This window comes from Centroberyx gerrardi, chromosome 14 (genome assembly GCF_048128805.1).
Source record: "Centroberyx gerrardi isolate f3 chromosome 14, fCenGer3.hap1.cur.20231027, whole genome shotgun sequence".
In the NCBI taxonomy this organism is placed as follows: domain Eukaryota; kingdom Metazoa; phylum Chordata; class Actinopteri; order Beryciformes; family Berycidae; genus Centroberyx; species Centroberyx gerrardi.
The window spans coordinates 1,308,862-1,326,361 of NC_136010.1; the positions used below are offsets into that span (position 1 = coordinate 1,308,862).

The 17,500-nt window shown below is 45.6% G+C and overlaps 1 pseudogene; it reads left to right on the forward strand.

Moving 5' to 3' along the window:
- LOC139925148 (voltage-dependent L-type calcium channel subunit alpha-1F-like) overlaps positions 1-17,500 on the forward strand; it is a 50,956-nt pseudogene that overhangs the window by 5,747 nt on the left and 27,709 nt on the right.

The window sequence follows — 17,500 nt, forward strand, 5'->3', positions numbered from 1 at the left end:
TATCATATTGTATCGTATCATATCGTATCATGTTGTATTGTATCATATCGTATCATGTTGTATCGTATCATATCGTATCATGTTGTATTGTATTGTATCATATTGTATCGTATCGTATCATATCGTATCGTATCATATCGTATCATGTTGTATCGTATCATATCGTATCATATTGTATTGTATCATATCGTATCATATCGTATCGTATCATATCGTATCATGTTGTATTGTATTGTATCATATTGTATCGTATCGTATCATATCGTATCATATCGTATCATGTTGTATTGTATCGTATCATATCGCATTGTATCGTAGCATATCGTATTGTATCGTATCATATTGTATCGTATCGTATCATATGTATTGTATCGTATCGTATTGTATCGTATCGTATCATATCGTATCATGTTGTATTGTATCGTATCGTATCATATCGTATCATGTTGTATTGTATCGTATCGTATTGTATCGTATCGTATCATATCGTATCATGTTGTATTGTATCGTATCATATCGCATTGTATCGTAGCATATCGTATTGTATCGTATCATATTGTATCGTATCGCATCATATGTATTGTATTGTATCGTATTGTATTGTATCATGTTGTATCGTATTGTATCGTATCATGTTGTATCATATTGTATCATATTGTATCGTATCGTATCATATTGTATCGTATCGTATCATATCGTATCATGTTGTATTGTATTGTATCGTATTGTATTGTATCGTATCATATTGTATCGTATCGTGTTGTATTGTATTGTATCGTATTGTATTGTATTGTATTGTATCATATTGTATCGTAGCGTGTTGTATTGTATCATATTGTATCGTATCGTATCGTATCGTGTTGTATTGTATCATATTGTATTGTATTGTATCATATTGTGTCATATTGTATCGTATCATATTGTATCGTATCGTATCATGTTGTATTGTATCATATTGTATCGTATCATATTGTATCGTATCATATTGTATCGTATCGCGTTGTATTGTATCATATTGTATTGTATTGTATCATATTGTGTCATATTGTATCGTATCATATTGTATCGTATCGTGTTGTATTGTATCATATTGTATCGTATCGTGTTGTATTGTATCATATTGTATCGTATCATATTGTATCGTATCGTATCGTGTTGTATTGTATCATATTGTATCGTATCGTGTTGTATTGTATCATATTGTATCGTATCATATTGTATCGTATCGTATCGTGTTGTATTGTATCATATTGTATCGTATCGTGTTGTATTGTATCATATTGTATCGTATCATATTGTATCGTATCGTATCGTGTTGTATTGTATCATATTGTATCGTATCGTGTTGTATTGTATCATATTGTATCGTATCATATTGTATCATATTGTATCGTATTGTATCGTATCGTATCGTGTTGTATTGTATCATATTGTATCATATTGTATCATATTGTATCGTATCATATTGTATCATATTGTATCGTATTGTATCGTATCGTATCGTGTTGTATTGTATCATATTGTATCATATTGTATCATATTGTATCGTATTGTATCGTTTCGTATTGTGTTGTATTGTATCATATTGTATCGTTTCGTGTTGTATTGTATCATATTGTACTGTACCGTAGTGTCGTATGATATATTGTATTGTTGTATTGTATTAATGTATTTTATCATTGCACAGCGCAGCGTATCGTATCATATTGTATCTTCTCTGGTCATATCATATTGTATTGTATTGTATCATATCTTATATGGTAAGATATGATATGATACAATTTGATATGTATGATATGTATATCTGTGTTCTCTCTCCTCAGACATGTATGTGGAGGACGACCCGGTGCCGTGTGCGTTCGCGGGTCACGGCAGGCAGTGCATGATTAACGGGTCGGAGTGCCGCGGCCGGTGGGACGGGCCCAACGGAGGAATCACCAACTTCGACAACTTCTTCTTCGCCATGCTGACCGTCTTCCAGTGCATCACGATGGAGGGATGGACCGACGTGCTCTACTGGGTGAGCCAGAATAACATAACCAGTAATACAATAATAACCAGTAACCAGTAATACAATACTAAAACCAGTTAGTTATCACTATGGAGGGATGGATGGATGCTCTATACTAGGTAATATAATACCATAACTAGTTGGTTAATGATTTCTTTCTTTCTTTCTTTCTTTCTTTCTTTCAAAACAGTAACAAATATAATACACAGCTGTCTCTCTCTCCTGTCTCTCGGCAGATGAATGATGCCATAGGGTTTGAGTTGCCCTGGGTTTACTTCGTCAGTCTGGTGATCTTCGGCTCGTTCTTCGTTCTCAACCTGGTTCTGGGAGTTCTCAGCGGGTTCGTTCCTTTGTTTCTTATCAGAGGAAATTAAAAGAGGAAAGAAACTCCACCCAGATTTATTATACATACAGTGTTAGAGTGGTAAAATAAGAACTAAAGTGATACTGAACTCATTATAGCTGGTTAGCTTGTGTGTGTGTGTGTGTGTGTGTGTGTGTGTGTGTGTGTGTGTGTGTGTGTGTTGGTGTGTGTGTGAGAATGTTATTTTCCACAGCGTTCTTTAAGAAGAGAGAAAAGGCCAAGACTCATAGAGACTTCTGGGAACTCTTTCTTTATAAACTGTGTGCTTTAACATGTATTGTTGCGATATTTGTGTTGTGTGTGTGTCATGCGTGTTTTATGCGTGTGTTACGTGTCTCTTGCGTGTGTTTCCAGAGAGTTCTCCAAGGAGAGGGAGAAGGCGAAGGCTCGGGGAGACTTCCAGAAGCTGAGGGAGAAGCAGCAGATGGAGGAGGATCTGTGTGGATACATGGACTGGATCACACAGGCAGAGGACATCGACGAGTTCGACGAGGACGGAAACCCCCGTGAGAGAGAGAGAGAGAGAGAGAGAGAGAGAGAGAGAGACAGAGAGAGAGAGACAGAGAGAGAAGGATGTGACTACTAAGGCTGTCAAAACAAATGTCAATAATCAAATTTCAGTTCAATCAATTTCAGTCTAATATATAATAATAAGGAATTTCAACCCCAACCTGCCAGTCAAATGCATCGTACTGTAAGAGAAAAGATATATTAGATATATTTTGTTATTTATATGCTTGAAATAATGGAAACGGTGTTCATTGACGTATTAGTGATATTGAATAGTTAATTTGTGCTATAGCCATATTTGTTGATTGTTATAGATCAGTGGATTTTCCATAGTTTCTTATACATAAAATTCATTCCTGCAGTTGAAACTCAGTTCAGCAACAGTATTTCAGTTTTTCAGAGACAAAATGTTGCTGACTGATAAATGTTTTCAATCTGTAACTTTGTGTTTTTTTTTACTAAATCTTTAAATTTCTGTCTGGATGTTTGTTGCTTCTGGACTTCAGCTCAGCTTCACAACATCTGAACTCAGTCTGACAGCTGCTCAGTGACAAACCGGTCAGAGCCAGTCAGTTAATGGAAGGCAATTACTAAAGCGGTTAAACCAAATTCTATTAAAGGAAATCAATTAGTGAAGCTAATGGGGCTGAAACTCATCTGAGAAATGACTGCAGATCAGCTGGAGTTTAATTTGATTCATAATAATAATATATAACTTATACATAATGATGCTGTCACATAATGAGATACAGATGATTTCTGTCTCTGATGTCAGTTCAATTCAAACAATAAATACACCAGTAAACCAGTACAGTATTCCCATTTCCCACTGGGAAACCATCCTAAGAAATAATACACATATTAACACTCAGAAGTCTGATTTATCACAAGTGCATTGTACAGTCGAACATCAGCGTAATGTAAAGCCTGAGTGTAAAGAACGCAGCGGCGGTCTTCTTCTGTGTTGATGTGCAGCTTGTGGTTGAAATCCTGAAGTGTTTAAAAAAAAATCATATCGCACCAAGACAAAACACAGAAGAAGAGAGGAACAGGAAGGAACGGTAAAAACAAACATGGACGCCGCTATAGCATCGGTCTCCAGTCTGACGGCAGTGGGACGTTTCACTCTGTATCAGAAACTGGTTCTGTGTTGTAGTGGATCCTGAGGGACTGAGACCAGCAGAAGATTAAAATCATAATCTGTTGTGTCAAATTAGCAATACTGGATCAATATCTTCGTTTATAGAACTGTTGTGATATCCGGCTGCAGGTGGAGCTGCAGAGTTCGCTTCAGGAACAGGTCTTCAGCCCACAGAGGACGACAATATGACTGTTATACATTTATTTTTCATCAGTTTATAAGAAGCTGACTTACTGAAAAACACGCCTCTTTTTGTTTATAGACAACAATAGTCTCTCTCTCTCTCTCTCTCTCTCTCTCTCTCTCTCTCTCTCTCAGGTCCGTCTCTGGGCGATCTGTCAGACAAGAAGAGAGGGAAGTTTGGATGGTTCAGCCATTCCAACGAAACACACGGTACACACACACACACACATTCTCTCTCTCTCTCTCTCTCTCTCTCTCTCTCTCTCTCTCTCTCTCTCTCTACCTTCGTTACTGCCAATTAGGATCCATTGCTAATTACATTTGCTGCAGGGGTGAGTGTGTGTGTGCATGTGCGTGTGTGTGTGTGTGTGTGTGTGTGTGTGTGTGTGTTCATTTCTCAGTCCAATCTAAATCTAGAATGATGCCACAATATCTTTCTATATCTGGGTCTCCCTCTCTCTCTCTCTCTCTCTCTCTCTCTCTCTCTCTCTCTCTCTATTTGACCCTATTTCAAATAATTTTCTCTTCTCTCTCAATTCCACTTATTTCCAACTTCCTTTATTAAAATGAATTATAAATCCATTAATGTTGCAGATAGAGCAGATAGAGGGGGAAATATTAGATAAAAGAAAAAGAAACAGAATGGTAAAAACAATAAATATCTGCTAATGACAATAACAAAAATAACTATGAAAACTCAACATAAACAATCTGATCTCTCTCTTTCTCTCTCTCTCTCTCTCTCTCTCTGTCTCTCTCTCTCTCTCTCTCTGTCTCTCTCTCTCTCTGTCTCTCTCTCTCTCTGTCTCTCTCTCTCTCTGTCTCTCTCTCTGTGTGTCTCTCTCTCTCTGTCTCTCTGTCTCTCTGTCTCTCTCTCTCTCTCTCTCTCTCTCTCTCTCTCTCTGTCTCTCTCTGTCTCTCTCTCTCTCTCTCTCTGTCTCTCTCTCTCTCTCTCTCTCTCTCTCTCTGTCTCTCTCTGTCTCTTTCTCTGTCTCTCTCTCTCTCTCTCTCTCAGCGAGTCTTCCTGCCAGTGAAACGGCGTCGACGAACACGGAGAACATCGATGAGGAACACGCTAACTGCTGCCAGGCCTGCTGGTAACACACACACACACACACACACACACACACACACACTGTCAGTAAGTCTCACCAGTTCTTCAATAAAAAGTTCCTGTCACGTTTGTCTTTGTCCTCCTGAATGTAAAAGTGTTTCTGTGTTGAGTTTCATGGTTTTAAGCGTTCGTCTCGTCTGTCCAGTGAAAACCTTTCATCTCCAAAATGTTTCAGGATCTCAGAGAAACGCCTTTTAAAAACTTTCATAGGACTGAAGTTAAAACTCTAAGATCGGAGTCACGAGGTTTTTGCGGGACAGCGGTGATTTGTAAGCTACTGACAAACTGACTCGATATACTGAAGCAGTGTGTGTGTATGTGCGTCTTCTGCACTTAAATAAACAAAATAACAAAACAATAACAAAACAAAATAAAGTTTTCCTTGTAATCTGCTGTGATGAATTCACTGTCCAGTAAATGTGATTTCATTTCTGTGTCAGCGCTCAGATGATGAAGAACAGCTGCTGGTGAGTTCACATCACACCGGACACTCTGCTTCCTGGTTCCCTGTCTGCTGTGTTATCTGTTACATATGTTTATCTTTCTCTCTCTAGCTCTCTTTTTTATGTCATTTTACTAGGCAAATTATGTATTGTTCTGTTTTATGTGAAACACATTGAATTTGTGTTTGTCTGTATAAATAAAGTTTGCCTGTTCTACCCAGGCAGCCAGATGCTCAGTCTGCCTGCTGGAGCTTCTTGTGGAGAAATAAAAAGCAGAGCATGAAAAGGTTATGTGATGTTAGCTGTTAGCTGCTAGCTGCTAACTGAGCTGCTAGCTAACAGCTCTTCTATCAGATAACAGTCTGATCCAGTCTGACTCTTTATGATCGCTGTGTGGAAACAGAAACTCACTAAACTACGACTCATCTTTGTTGTTGTTGTGGGAAACCCCGCCTCTCCTTCACTGTGATTGGCTGACTGAGAAAAAAGCCGTTCACGTCACCCGGCGCTTTTCTGAGAAGTTGAACATTTCTCTCTCTCCCCCCCCCCCCTCTCTCTCTCTCTCTCTCTGTCTCCCCCCCCTCTCCCTCTCTCTCCCCCCCTGTCTCTCTCTCTCTCTCTGTCTCCCCCCCCTCTCTCTCCCTCTCTCTCCCCCCTGTCTCTCTCTCTCTCTCTCTCCCTCTCTCTCGCTCTCTCTCTGTCTCCCCCGCCCCCCCTCTCCCCCTCTCTCTCTCTCTCTCTCCCCCTCTCCCCTCTCTCCCTCTCTCTCTCTCCCCCCCTCTCTCCCCTCTCTCTCTCCCCCCTCTCTCTCTATCTCTCTCTCTCTGTCTCCCCCCGCCCCCCCCTCCCTCTCTCTCCCCCCCCTCTCCCTCTCCCCCCTCTCTCTCTCTCTCCCTCTCTCTCTCCCTCTCCCCCCCCTCTCTCTCTCTCTCCCTCTCCCCCCCCCTCTCCCCTCTCTCTCTCCCCCCCCTCTCTCTCTCTCTCCCTCTCTCTCTCTCCCCCCCTCTCTCCCCTCTCTCTCTCCCCCCCTCTCTCTCTCTCTCCCTCTCTCTCTCTCCCCCCCCTCTCTCCCCCTCTCTCTCTCCCCCCCTCTCTCTCTCTCTCCCTCTCTCTCTCTCCCCCCCCCCCCCCCTCCAGTCGGACGTTGCGGAGGTGGAACAGGGTGTGCAGGAGGAACTGTCGCACAGCCGTCAAGTCGGTGACGTTCTATTGGCTGGTTCTGCTGCTCGTCTTCCTCAACACCTCGCTCAGCGCCTCCGAGCATTACAACCAACCTGACTGGCTGACGGAAGTCCAGGGTAAAAAACACACACACACACCGGCAAGAGCCAATCAGAGCGGCTGATGCATGTCATGGAATAACACACAGGTATAGACACACACACACACACACACACACACACACATACTGTAAATTAGAAGACATCCAGCTTCTAATGTCAGACCAACAGGCTTTAATATTAGATAAGTGGGAGGAGTCACCAGATTGTGAAGGTAAATATAACTGAGTATCATCAGCATAGCAGTGAAATTGAACACCATGCTTACGATGGTGGCAGCATGTAGATTCAGAAAAGTAGTGGACCCGGTCCTGAACCCTGAGGAACACCGGAACAGATTTAACAGTGGAGGGACCTGACCATGTTGTAGAATACACACTGAGTTCTGTCTCCATGACAACGCTGCACCTTGGATACCAGTAAGCTTGTGTAAACGCTGTAGTAGCAGGTTGAGATCAAGCAGAAGGAGCAGGAGGTGAAAGGTCAGAGTCAGTCGACCTTATTCACACGGCGGCCATGTTGAACACTCATGGTGAAACTCTTCCTGGAGGAGCGAGTCCAGCTCCGACCTCCTGCTGGGAACCAAGACGCACATCACACACACATTTAGCATTTCACAGATTCCCCACACTGAAGCGATTCAAGAGATTGGCAAGATATTGTTTCACATTTGAATATATTTGGCTCATTATCATTAGCTGCCAGAGGCTAACGAGCTAGCTAGTTAGCCAACTAACTTCCCTCAGCAAACAGCAAAGAGTTGTCTCTCTCTCTCTCACCTGTCTCTCTCTCTCACCTGTCTCTCTCTCACCTGTCTCTCTCTCTCACCTGTCTCTCTCTCTCACCTGTCTGTCTCTCTCACCTGTCTGTCTCTCACCTGTCTATCTCTCACCTGTTTCTCTCTCATCTGTCTCTCTCTCACCTGTCTCTCTCTCTCACCTGTCTGTCTCTCACCTGTCTCTCTCTCTCACCTGTCTCTCACCTGTCTCTCTCTCACCTGTCTCTCACCTGTCTCTCTCTCACCTGTCTCTCACCTGTCTCTCTCTCACCTGTCTCTCACCTGTCTCTCTCTCACCTGTCTCTCTCTCTCACCTCTCTCACCTGTCTCTCACCTGTCTCTCTCTCACCTGTCTCTCACCTGTCTCTCTCTCACCTGTCTCTCACCTGTCTCTCTCTCACCTGTCTCTCTCTCACCTGTCTCTCTCTCACCTGTCTCTCACCTGTCTCTCACCTGTCTCTCTCTCACCTGTCTCTCTCTCTCACCTGTCTCTCACCTGTCTCTCACCTGTCTCTCTCTCACCTGTCTCTCACCTGTCTCTCTCTCACCTGTCTCTCTCTCACCTGTCTCTCACCTGTCTCTCTCTCACCTGTCTATCTCTCACCTGTCTCTCACCTGTCTCTCTCTCACCTGTCTGTCTCTCACCTGTCTCTCTCTCACCTCTCTCTCACCTGTCTCTCACCTGTCCTCTCTCTCACCTGTCTGTCTCTCACCTGTCTCTCTCTCACCTCTCTCTCACCTGTCTCTCACCTGTCTCTCTATCACCTGTCTGTCTCTCACCTGTCTCTCTCTCACCTGTCTCTCACCTGTCTCTCACCTGTCTGTCTCTCACCTGTCTGTCTCTCACCTGTCTGTCTCTCACCTGTCTGTCTCTCTGCAGACATAGCCAACAAGGTGCTGCTGTCTCTCTTCACGGTGGAGATGTTGTTGAAGATGTACAGTCTGGGTCTGGCTCATTACTTCGTGGCGTTCTTCAACCGGTTCGACTGCTTCGTGGTGTGCGGCGGCATCGTGGAAACCATCCTGGTGGAGCTGGGCATCATGCCGCCGCTGGGCATCTCCGTGCTGCGCTGCGTCCGGCTGCTGCGCATCTTCAAGGTCACACGGTGAGGACCCGCCTGCAGGCGCTGGGAAGAAACCAGTAGAAACCAGTAGAAGACTACGTTGTACCGGGCAGAAACCAGTAGAAACCAGTAAAAGACTATGTTGTACTGGGCAGAAAACCAGTAGAAACCAGTAAAAGACTACGTTGTACTGGGCAGAAACCAGTAGAAACCAGTAAAAGACTACGTTGTACTGGGCAGAAACCAGTAGAAACCAGTAAAAGACTACGTTGTACTGGGCAGAAACCGGTAGAAACCAGTAAAAGACTACGTTGTACTGGGCAGAAACCGGTAGAAACCAGTAAAAGACTACGTTGTACTGGGCAGAAACCGGTAGAAACCAGTAGAAGACTACACTGTACTGGGCAGAAACCGGTAGAAACCAGTAGAAGACTACGTTGTACTGGGCAGAAACCGGTAGAAACCAGTAAAAGACTACGTTGTACCGGGCAGAAACCAGTAGAAACCAGTAGAAGACTACGTTGTACTGATCGGGGTTGTTGCATAAACTTAGTTTAAGACTAGTTTAAGCCTTAAGCAGCAAAATCAAATTTGAATGAATCTATTTATTAAAATGATTTGAATGAAACTAGCACCTGGTCCTGCAGGTCCTGACATCATCAGTCAGCTGATGCTGTTTGGTTAGCAAGCTAACGTTAACTGGCTTCATCAGTTAACTGGCTTCATCACAACAGGAAAACCATGAATGCACCGTCTGTATTATATAATATTATGATTCCTCCATGTTGGATTTTTCTCCTCAGAGGTCAACACAGCCAAGCAAGTGTTTCTATTGGCCGGCTGCACGAATTCACAGGTCAAAGTTCACCTAATTTGAAGCGTGAAATCGATTCACAACCGGAAGCGATTGTGTTTATTCGTCCTTTGGGCCGTTTTCAACTGATGTCAAGGGGAAGTGAAGCGAATTTCCATGTAGGTTTGTGCTGATGTGACCTCTCTCTCTCTCTCTCTCTCTCTCTGTCTCTCTCTCTCTCTCTCTGTCTCTCTCTCTTTCTCTCTTGCTCTCTCTCTCTCACCCTCTCTGTCTCTCTCTCTCTCTCTATCTGTGTCTCTCTCTCCCTCTCTCTCCCTCTCTCTCTCTCTCTCTCTCTCACTCTCTCTCTCTCTGTCTCTCTCTCTCTCTCTCTCTCTCTCTCTCTCTCTGCCCCCCCCCCCCCCCCCCCCTCCAGCCATTGGACGGCTCTGTCCAATCTGGTTGCGTCTCTGCTGAACTCCATGAAGTCGATCGCCTCTCTGCTGCTGCTGCTCTTCCTCTTCCTCATCATCTTCGCTCTGCTGGGCATGCAGCTGTTCGGAGGGAAGTTCAACTTCGACGAGACGCAAACCAAACGCAGCACCTTCGACGCCTTCCCCCAGGCGCTGCTCACCTGCTTCCAGGTCCACACACACACACACACACACACACACACACACACACACACACACACATACATACACACACACACACACACACACACACACACACATACATACACACACACACACACTTGCAGGGTAAATATTCTCTTTTCAGCAATTTACAGTCTGAGACATTTTTTTCAAACCATTTCTTCCCGTGTGTGTTTCACTAATATAATGTTGTGACTGAAACTGATGATCAATATTGATTAATAATCACTGATCCTAATGTATAGTGTAGCTGTACAGGGGCGTTATATGTTGATTGATAACGTATTGATATCTCAGAGTAGATTCTGACAGTAGACCTGAGCATGGTGATACAGTGGGATCCAGGATGATCAATAACACTGATGGGGACCGGATTGTTCTCTGTCCAGATCCTGACGGGCGAGGACTGGAACATGGTGATGTACGACGGCATCATGGCGTACGGCGGCCCGGTGTTTCCTGGGATGATCGTCTGCGTTTACTTCGTCATCCTCTTCATCTGTGGAAACTGTATCCTGCAAACTGACAGAGAAACTTTACACTTTACACTTTACACTTTACACTTTAAACTTTACACTTTACACTTTACACTTTAAACTTTACACTTTACACTTTACACTTTAAACTTTACACTTTAAACTTTAAACTTTCCACTTTACACTTTACACTTTACACTTTAAACTTTACACTTTAAACTTTACACTTTACACTTTACACTTTACACTTTCCACTTTCCACTTTAAACTTTACACTTTAAACTTTAAACTTTACACTTTACACTTTACACTTTAAAGCAGCAGTTTTAACTCATTCTGTCAGTCTAAGCAGCATTAAGGCGGCCAGTTTGAACACTCCTTCACACGGTCCTGTGTTAAGCGAACCAACATTTGTAAACAAATGGCACGCGGTCCTACATGCCGTTCATCTATTGGACAGAACATTTCCGAGAGAAAATCACTTCCTGTCAATCACATCGTCAATCACAACTTTCAACCGACACCGGTCCACTGTGCGCTCAATTCCCCTTTCTTTCAGTTTATCACTGAAGAGTTTGAAGACCTCGGGATTCTTGTGTTTCCACAAGCATCCGTGCTGTAGTATCGTCAGCCCGTATTTCCAGAAGCGCCCTCACCTTATCGCTCCCCCGCGTCTGCCCTCGACTCATTTTGCTGCGAGGCTAGTGAGCGGCGCGGCTGTCTCTGCCAAGCGTCAACGTCCGTTTTCAACCCACAATGCACCGTATTTTGGTTCGCTTCCTATATTAGGTCCTATATTAAGTCCGATTACGTTCTCACCTAAAGCGAACCGAACCGTGGTTCACTTGGAAACGGACCGAGTCCCGACTTTTCAGGAGGACCGTGGTTCGCTCGTTTGGTCCGCACCAGAGTTCGAATGCGTGTTCTCACCTCTCCAAACGAACCGGACTTACGGAGTAAACGCACCATGGTTCGATTAAAACAGACCAACCAGGGTAGGTGTGAAAGCCCCCTCAGGGTGGGAAACTGTACCTGTTAGTTAGCTAGCTTACTAGTTAGTTAGCTACTAGCTAGCTAGGCTAGACTCTGTTAGCTGGAGATAAAGGACCAAACATTTTAAAGGTCCCACATTCTAGTGTTTTATTTAGTGTCTTTCTGTCCATTCAAAGCTGTGTGTGTGGTGTCATGAACCAAAAACACTCTCAATCCATTTCTCCACGTTCATTTTCCAGCATCTCTCTGAGCCTTACCAAGAACAGGCCGTTTCTGTCGCCGTGTCTTTAAGGCTCATTAATATTCACGACCCTCCGTTCCGATCGGCTAACCGTTTCCAGAGTGAAACGTGAGACGCCGCGGCCCGGCGGCTACAGGTAGGGAAAACTCTCCGGTAATAAACGATGACGACCGCTCGACCGCTTTGAAAAAAACACTTTGTTAGTCTGTTATTTCTTACAGAAATGATAATGAGCGAACCTTTGTGACGCCACAAAGTTACGGAAGTCCAAACGGCTCGTTTAGAGGCTCGCTTTTCTAATATGGATTGTGTGGATTTAGTTTTGATGCTTTCACCATGTTTAGATACACATCCAACTCCTTTATCCTCACAGAGGAGAGGGAGTCCTGCTTTACATGATGTGGAGCTTTAAAGTGTGAACCGATGTCTCAGATCCATTTGTTTCTAATGTTTTTCAGTGTGAGTCAGTGAAGTGATAAATTGATGTATCTTGGTCAGAGCTGCTGGACTCTGCAGAGTTTCACACCCTGAGTGTTCAAAATGGCCGCTGTGAGTAACATCAGTGCAATTACCTGCAGTTCAGTAGCTGGTAGGATAGAAACCGGCAGCTGTGAAAACCTCTGCTTTAAATATTTAGGCTGCCAATCAAAACCCAGCTGTCGCCTGCAGCAGCTTCATGATGCTGCTGAAAAGTAAAAGTCTCGGAAACATCAAAATGTTGTGTGAGAAGTTTTCTTCTGGTTTCTGGGTCATTTTATTGAGGAAATCTGTCTTGTCTTCTTCTGACTCATCATGAAATGTCATTTCACTGCAGATGGAAAGTTATTACAGTATCGTCTTAAAACACATGAGGAGTTTAAAGTGTGGGAGGAAGTGTTTCTATTGGAAAGTTCCCAACAACTTAGTGAATCCACATGATGTCAGAATCAACAGTCTGTTTGTACTCCCTCTTCTTCTTCCTCTTCCTCTTCTTCTTCTTCTTCTTCTTCTTCTGTGGTAACTCCATCCTTCAATACACAAACCATCTGAAACCAGACAGACTGTTCTGGCTCTGACTGCTTCCTGTACAGTGTTTCATGTTAAGTAGCGACTGCAGAGGTTTTAGGAAGCGTGTCATGTGACGTGTTGCGTGTCCTTAGCGTGTTTCAGACATCCTGCTGAACGTCTTCTTGGCCATCGCTGTGGACAATCTGGCTGGAGGAGACGGAGACGACAAGAAGAAAGAGTGAGAGATGGAGGGATGAGGGGGAGAGACAGACAGAGAGAGAGAGAGAGAGGGAGAAATCAATAGAGGTGTGAGGGATTAGAAAAGGGAAGGGATGGAGGGATGAAGAGAGAGGCAGAACATCTTCTCGGCTTCGCTGTGGAAAACCTGAGTGGAGGAGACAAAGATGACGAGAAGAAAGATGGAGGGATGGATGGTAAAGAGGGGAGGAAGGGAAGGAAGGAAAGAAGGATGGGTGGGAGAGAAGACATCATGTAAGTAGGAGAGAAACAGGACAGAAGGGAGGAAAGGAAGGAAGGAAGGAAGGAAGGAAGGAAGGAAGGAAGGAAGTAGACATGGAGGGAAGGAGGATGGAAAGGAGTGAAGAAGGAAGAGAAGACTTGTTTATTTCCTGTTAAACTCCAAAGTGATGAAACTGTTTTCTGTCTTTTAAGCAGCGAGAAGAAAGAAGGAGACAAAGGAGCGGAGGAAGAGAACGGAGAGGTGAAGGTGAAGAGGATCAATAAACTAAATGTTTCTGTTAGTGAGAGTGAAGCTCGGTGTTTTATTCATTCATCTGGAGTCATCGTTCGTTCTTCTTCTCCTCTCCAGATCGATGTAGATGAAGACACGGAGTACGAGGAAGAGGAGGTTCCAGAGGGAGATGAAGGTGAGTTGCTTTTTTCATCGGTGAGTCTGCAGAATCAATTCAGTCGTTTCCAGGTCTTAAAAAGTTTTGGAATCGGACAAAACGACCAGAAAACTAAACGAAGGGAACAAAACTTCAGTTTACTGATCAAACACCAAATCAAATCTTTATTTATTTTGTTAAAGATTATTTTTGGCGTTTTTGTCTGTCTGCCTGTCTGTCTGTCTGTCTGCCTGTCTGTCTGTCTGTCTGTCTGCCTGTCTGTCTGTCTGTCTGCCTGTCTGTCTGTCTGTCTGTAATCTGGTAGTCTGGATCAGCTGATCAGATTTTGCTGTTGATCTGGATTTGGATTTCAGCCATCAGCTGATTTTAGTTTTTCAGACAGAACTCTCAGGCTGCGTTCAGGTTCTGCCGGGAAAGTCCGACATCCGGGACTTCCCAGTCAGCTGATAAACAGAGCTGGGTGCACGAGCGATTTAGTCAGAAAATCCAGGAAGACAAAGGATGAGGCGACACAGAGAGGAGCGACAGACAGGCAGACAGACAGACAGACAGACAGACAGACAGACAGGCAGACAGACAGACAGACAGACAGACAGACAGACAGGCAGACAGACAGACAGACAGACAGACAGGCAGATGGATGAAAACACACTGTCACCTCCTTCGTTCTTTCTTAACAGATGTAATTAAACTGTCTTCCCCCGCTCAGTGAATCAGATAGATAGATAGATATATATACAGTATATATATAGATGTATATATTTATCTCTCCACACTGTGAGGCAGCAGGATCTGATCTCAGTTCAGTTTAAACTCCCGGGGCGTGACTGATGTTCTCTCTCACCGTTAAAAATACACTGTTCCAGGAAGGAGAGGTGATGAGAATGAGGAGGAGGAACGCTTCACACTGTCCCGCTCCTGCCTCCTGCCTCCTGCCTCCTGCCTCCTGCCTCCTGCCTCCTGCCTCCTGACTCCTGACTCCTGCCTCCTGCCTCCTGACTCCTGACTCCTGACTCCTGACTCCTGACTCCTGCCTCCTGCCTCCTGACTCCTGACTCCTGACTCCCGCTCCTGACTCCTGACTCCTGACTCCTGACTCCTGACTCCCGCTCCTGACTCCTGACTCCTGACTCCTGACTCCTGACTCCTGCCTCCTGACTCCTGACTCCTGACTCCCGCTCCTGACTCCTGACTCCTGACTCCTGACTCCTGACTCCTGCCTCCTGACTCCTGACTCCTGACTCTTGACTCTTGACTCTTGACTCCTGACTCCTGACTCCTGACTCCTGACTCCTGCTCCTGACTCCTGACTCCTGCCTCCTGACTCCTGACTCCTGCCTCCTGACTCCCGCTCCTGACTCCTGACTCCTGACTCCTGACTCCCGCTCCTGACTCCTGACACTTGACTCCTGCCTCCTGACTCCTGACTCCTGACACTTGACTCCTGACTCCTGACTCCTGACTCCTGACTCCCGCTCCTGATTCTCCTGACTCCTGACTCCTGACTCTTGACTCCTGACTCCCGCTCCTGACTCCTGACACTTGACTCCTGTCTCCTGACTCCTGACTCCTGCCTCCTGCCTCCTGACTCCTGATTCCTGACTCCTGACTCCTGACTCCTGATTCCTGACTCCTGACTCCTGACTCCTGACTCCTGACTCCCGCTCCTGACTCCTGACTCCTGACTCCTGACTCCCGCTCCTGACTCCTGACTCCTGACTCCTGACTCCTGACTCCCGCTCCTGACTCCTGACTCCTGATTCCTGCCTCCTGACTCCTGACTCCTGACTCCTGACTCCTGACTCCCGCTCCTGACTCCTGACTCCTGACTCCTGACTCCCGCTCCTGACTCCTGACTCCTGACTCCTGACTCCTGACTCCTGACTCCCGCTCCTGACTCCTGACTCCTGCCTCCTGCCTCCTGCCTCCTGCCTCCTGCCTCCTGACTCCTGACTCCTGCCTCCTGCCTCCTGACTCCTGACTCCTGACTCCTGACTCCCGCTCCTGACTCCCGCTCCTGACTCTTGACTCCTGACTCCTGACTCCTGACTCCTGACTCCTGACTCCCGCTCCTGACTCTTGACTCCTGACTCCTGACTCCTGACTCCTGACTCCTGACTCCCGCTCCTGACTCTTGACTCCTGACTCCTGACTCTTGACTCTTGACTCCTGACTCCTGACTCCTGCCTCCTGACTCCCGCTCCTGACTCTTGACTCCTGACTCCTGACTCCTGACTCCTGACTCCTGACTCCCGCTCCTGACTCTTGACTCTTGACTCTTGACTCCTGACTCCTGACTCCTGCCTCCTGACTCCTGCCTCCTGACTCCCGCTCCTGACTCCTGACTCCTGACTCCCGCTCCTGACTCTTGACTCCTGACTCCTGACTCCTGACTCTTGACTCCTGACTCCTGACTCCTGACTCCTGACTCCTGACTCCTGACTCTTGACTCCTGACTCCTGACTCCTGACTCCTGACTCTTGACTCTTGACTCCTGACTCCTGACTCCTGACTCTTGACTCTTGACTCCTGACTCCTGACTCCTGACTCCCGCTCCTGACTCTTGACTCTTGACTCCTGACTCCTGACTCCTGACTCCCGCTCCTGACTCTTGACTCCTGACTCCTGACTCCTGACTCCTGACTCCCGCTCCTGACTCTTGACTCTTGACTCTTGACTCCTGACTCCTGACTCCTGACTCTTGACTCTTGACTCCTGACTCCTGACTCCTGACTCCTGACTCCCGCTCCTGACTCTTGACTCTTGACTCCTGACTCCTGACTCCTGACTCTTGACTCTTGACTCCTGACTCCTGACTCCTGACTCCTGACTCCCGCTCCTGACTCTTGACTCTTGACTCCTGACTCCTGACTCCTGACTCCCGCTCCTGACTCTTGACTCCTGACTCCTGACTCCTGACTCCTGACTCCCGCTCCTGACTCTTGACTCTTGACTCCTGACTCCTGACTCCTGACTCTTGACTCTTGACTCCTGACTCCTGACTCCTGACTCCTGACTCCCGCTCCTGACTCTTGACTCTTGACTCCTGACTCCTGACTCCTGACTCTTGACTCTTGACTCCTGACTCCTGACTCCTGACTCCTGACTCCCGCTCCTGACTCTTGACTCTTGACTCCTGACTCCTGACTCCTGACTCCTGACTCCTGACTCTTGACTCTTGACTCCTGACTCCTGACTCCTGACTCCTGACTCCCGCTCCTGACTCTTGACTCCTGCCTCCTGCCTCCTGACTCCTGACTCCTGACTCCCGCTCCTGACTCCTGACTCCTGACTCCTGACTCCTGGCTCCTGGGGGGGAGGGGTGATGTCATCAGTCATATTATCAATAGCAGAAAAAGAAACTAAAAAGTAAAAGTAATGAGCTTTTGGTGTAAAAACTCAACAAAACAAACAAAAAATGAAATGATTTCTTTATTTCATTTCTTAGGTGTACATTGTGATGTGTTTATTTATTGTTTTATTTATTTTTATTTACTTTGAGGTGAAAAAGTCTTTTTTCATCTCATGGTGACTTTTATTCTGCTTCTACTGATCTGGAGACTTTATTATAATCAAATCCTCAATTAAAATCAACTT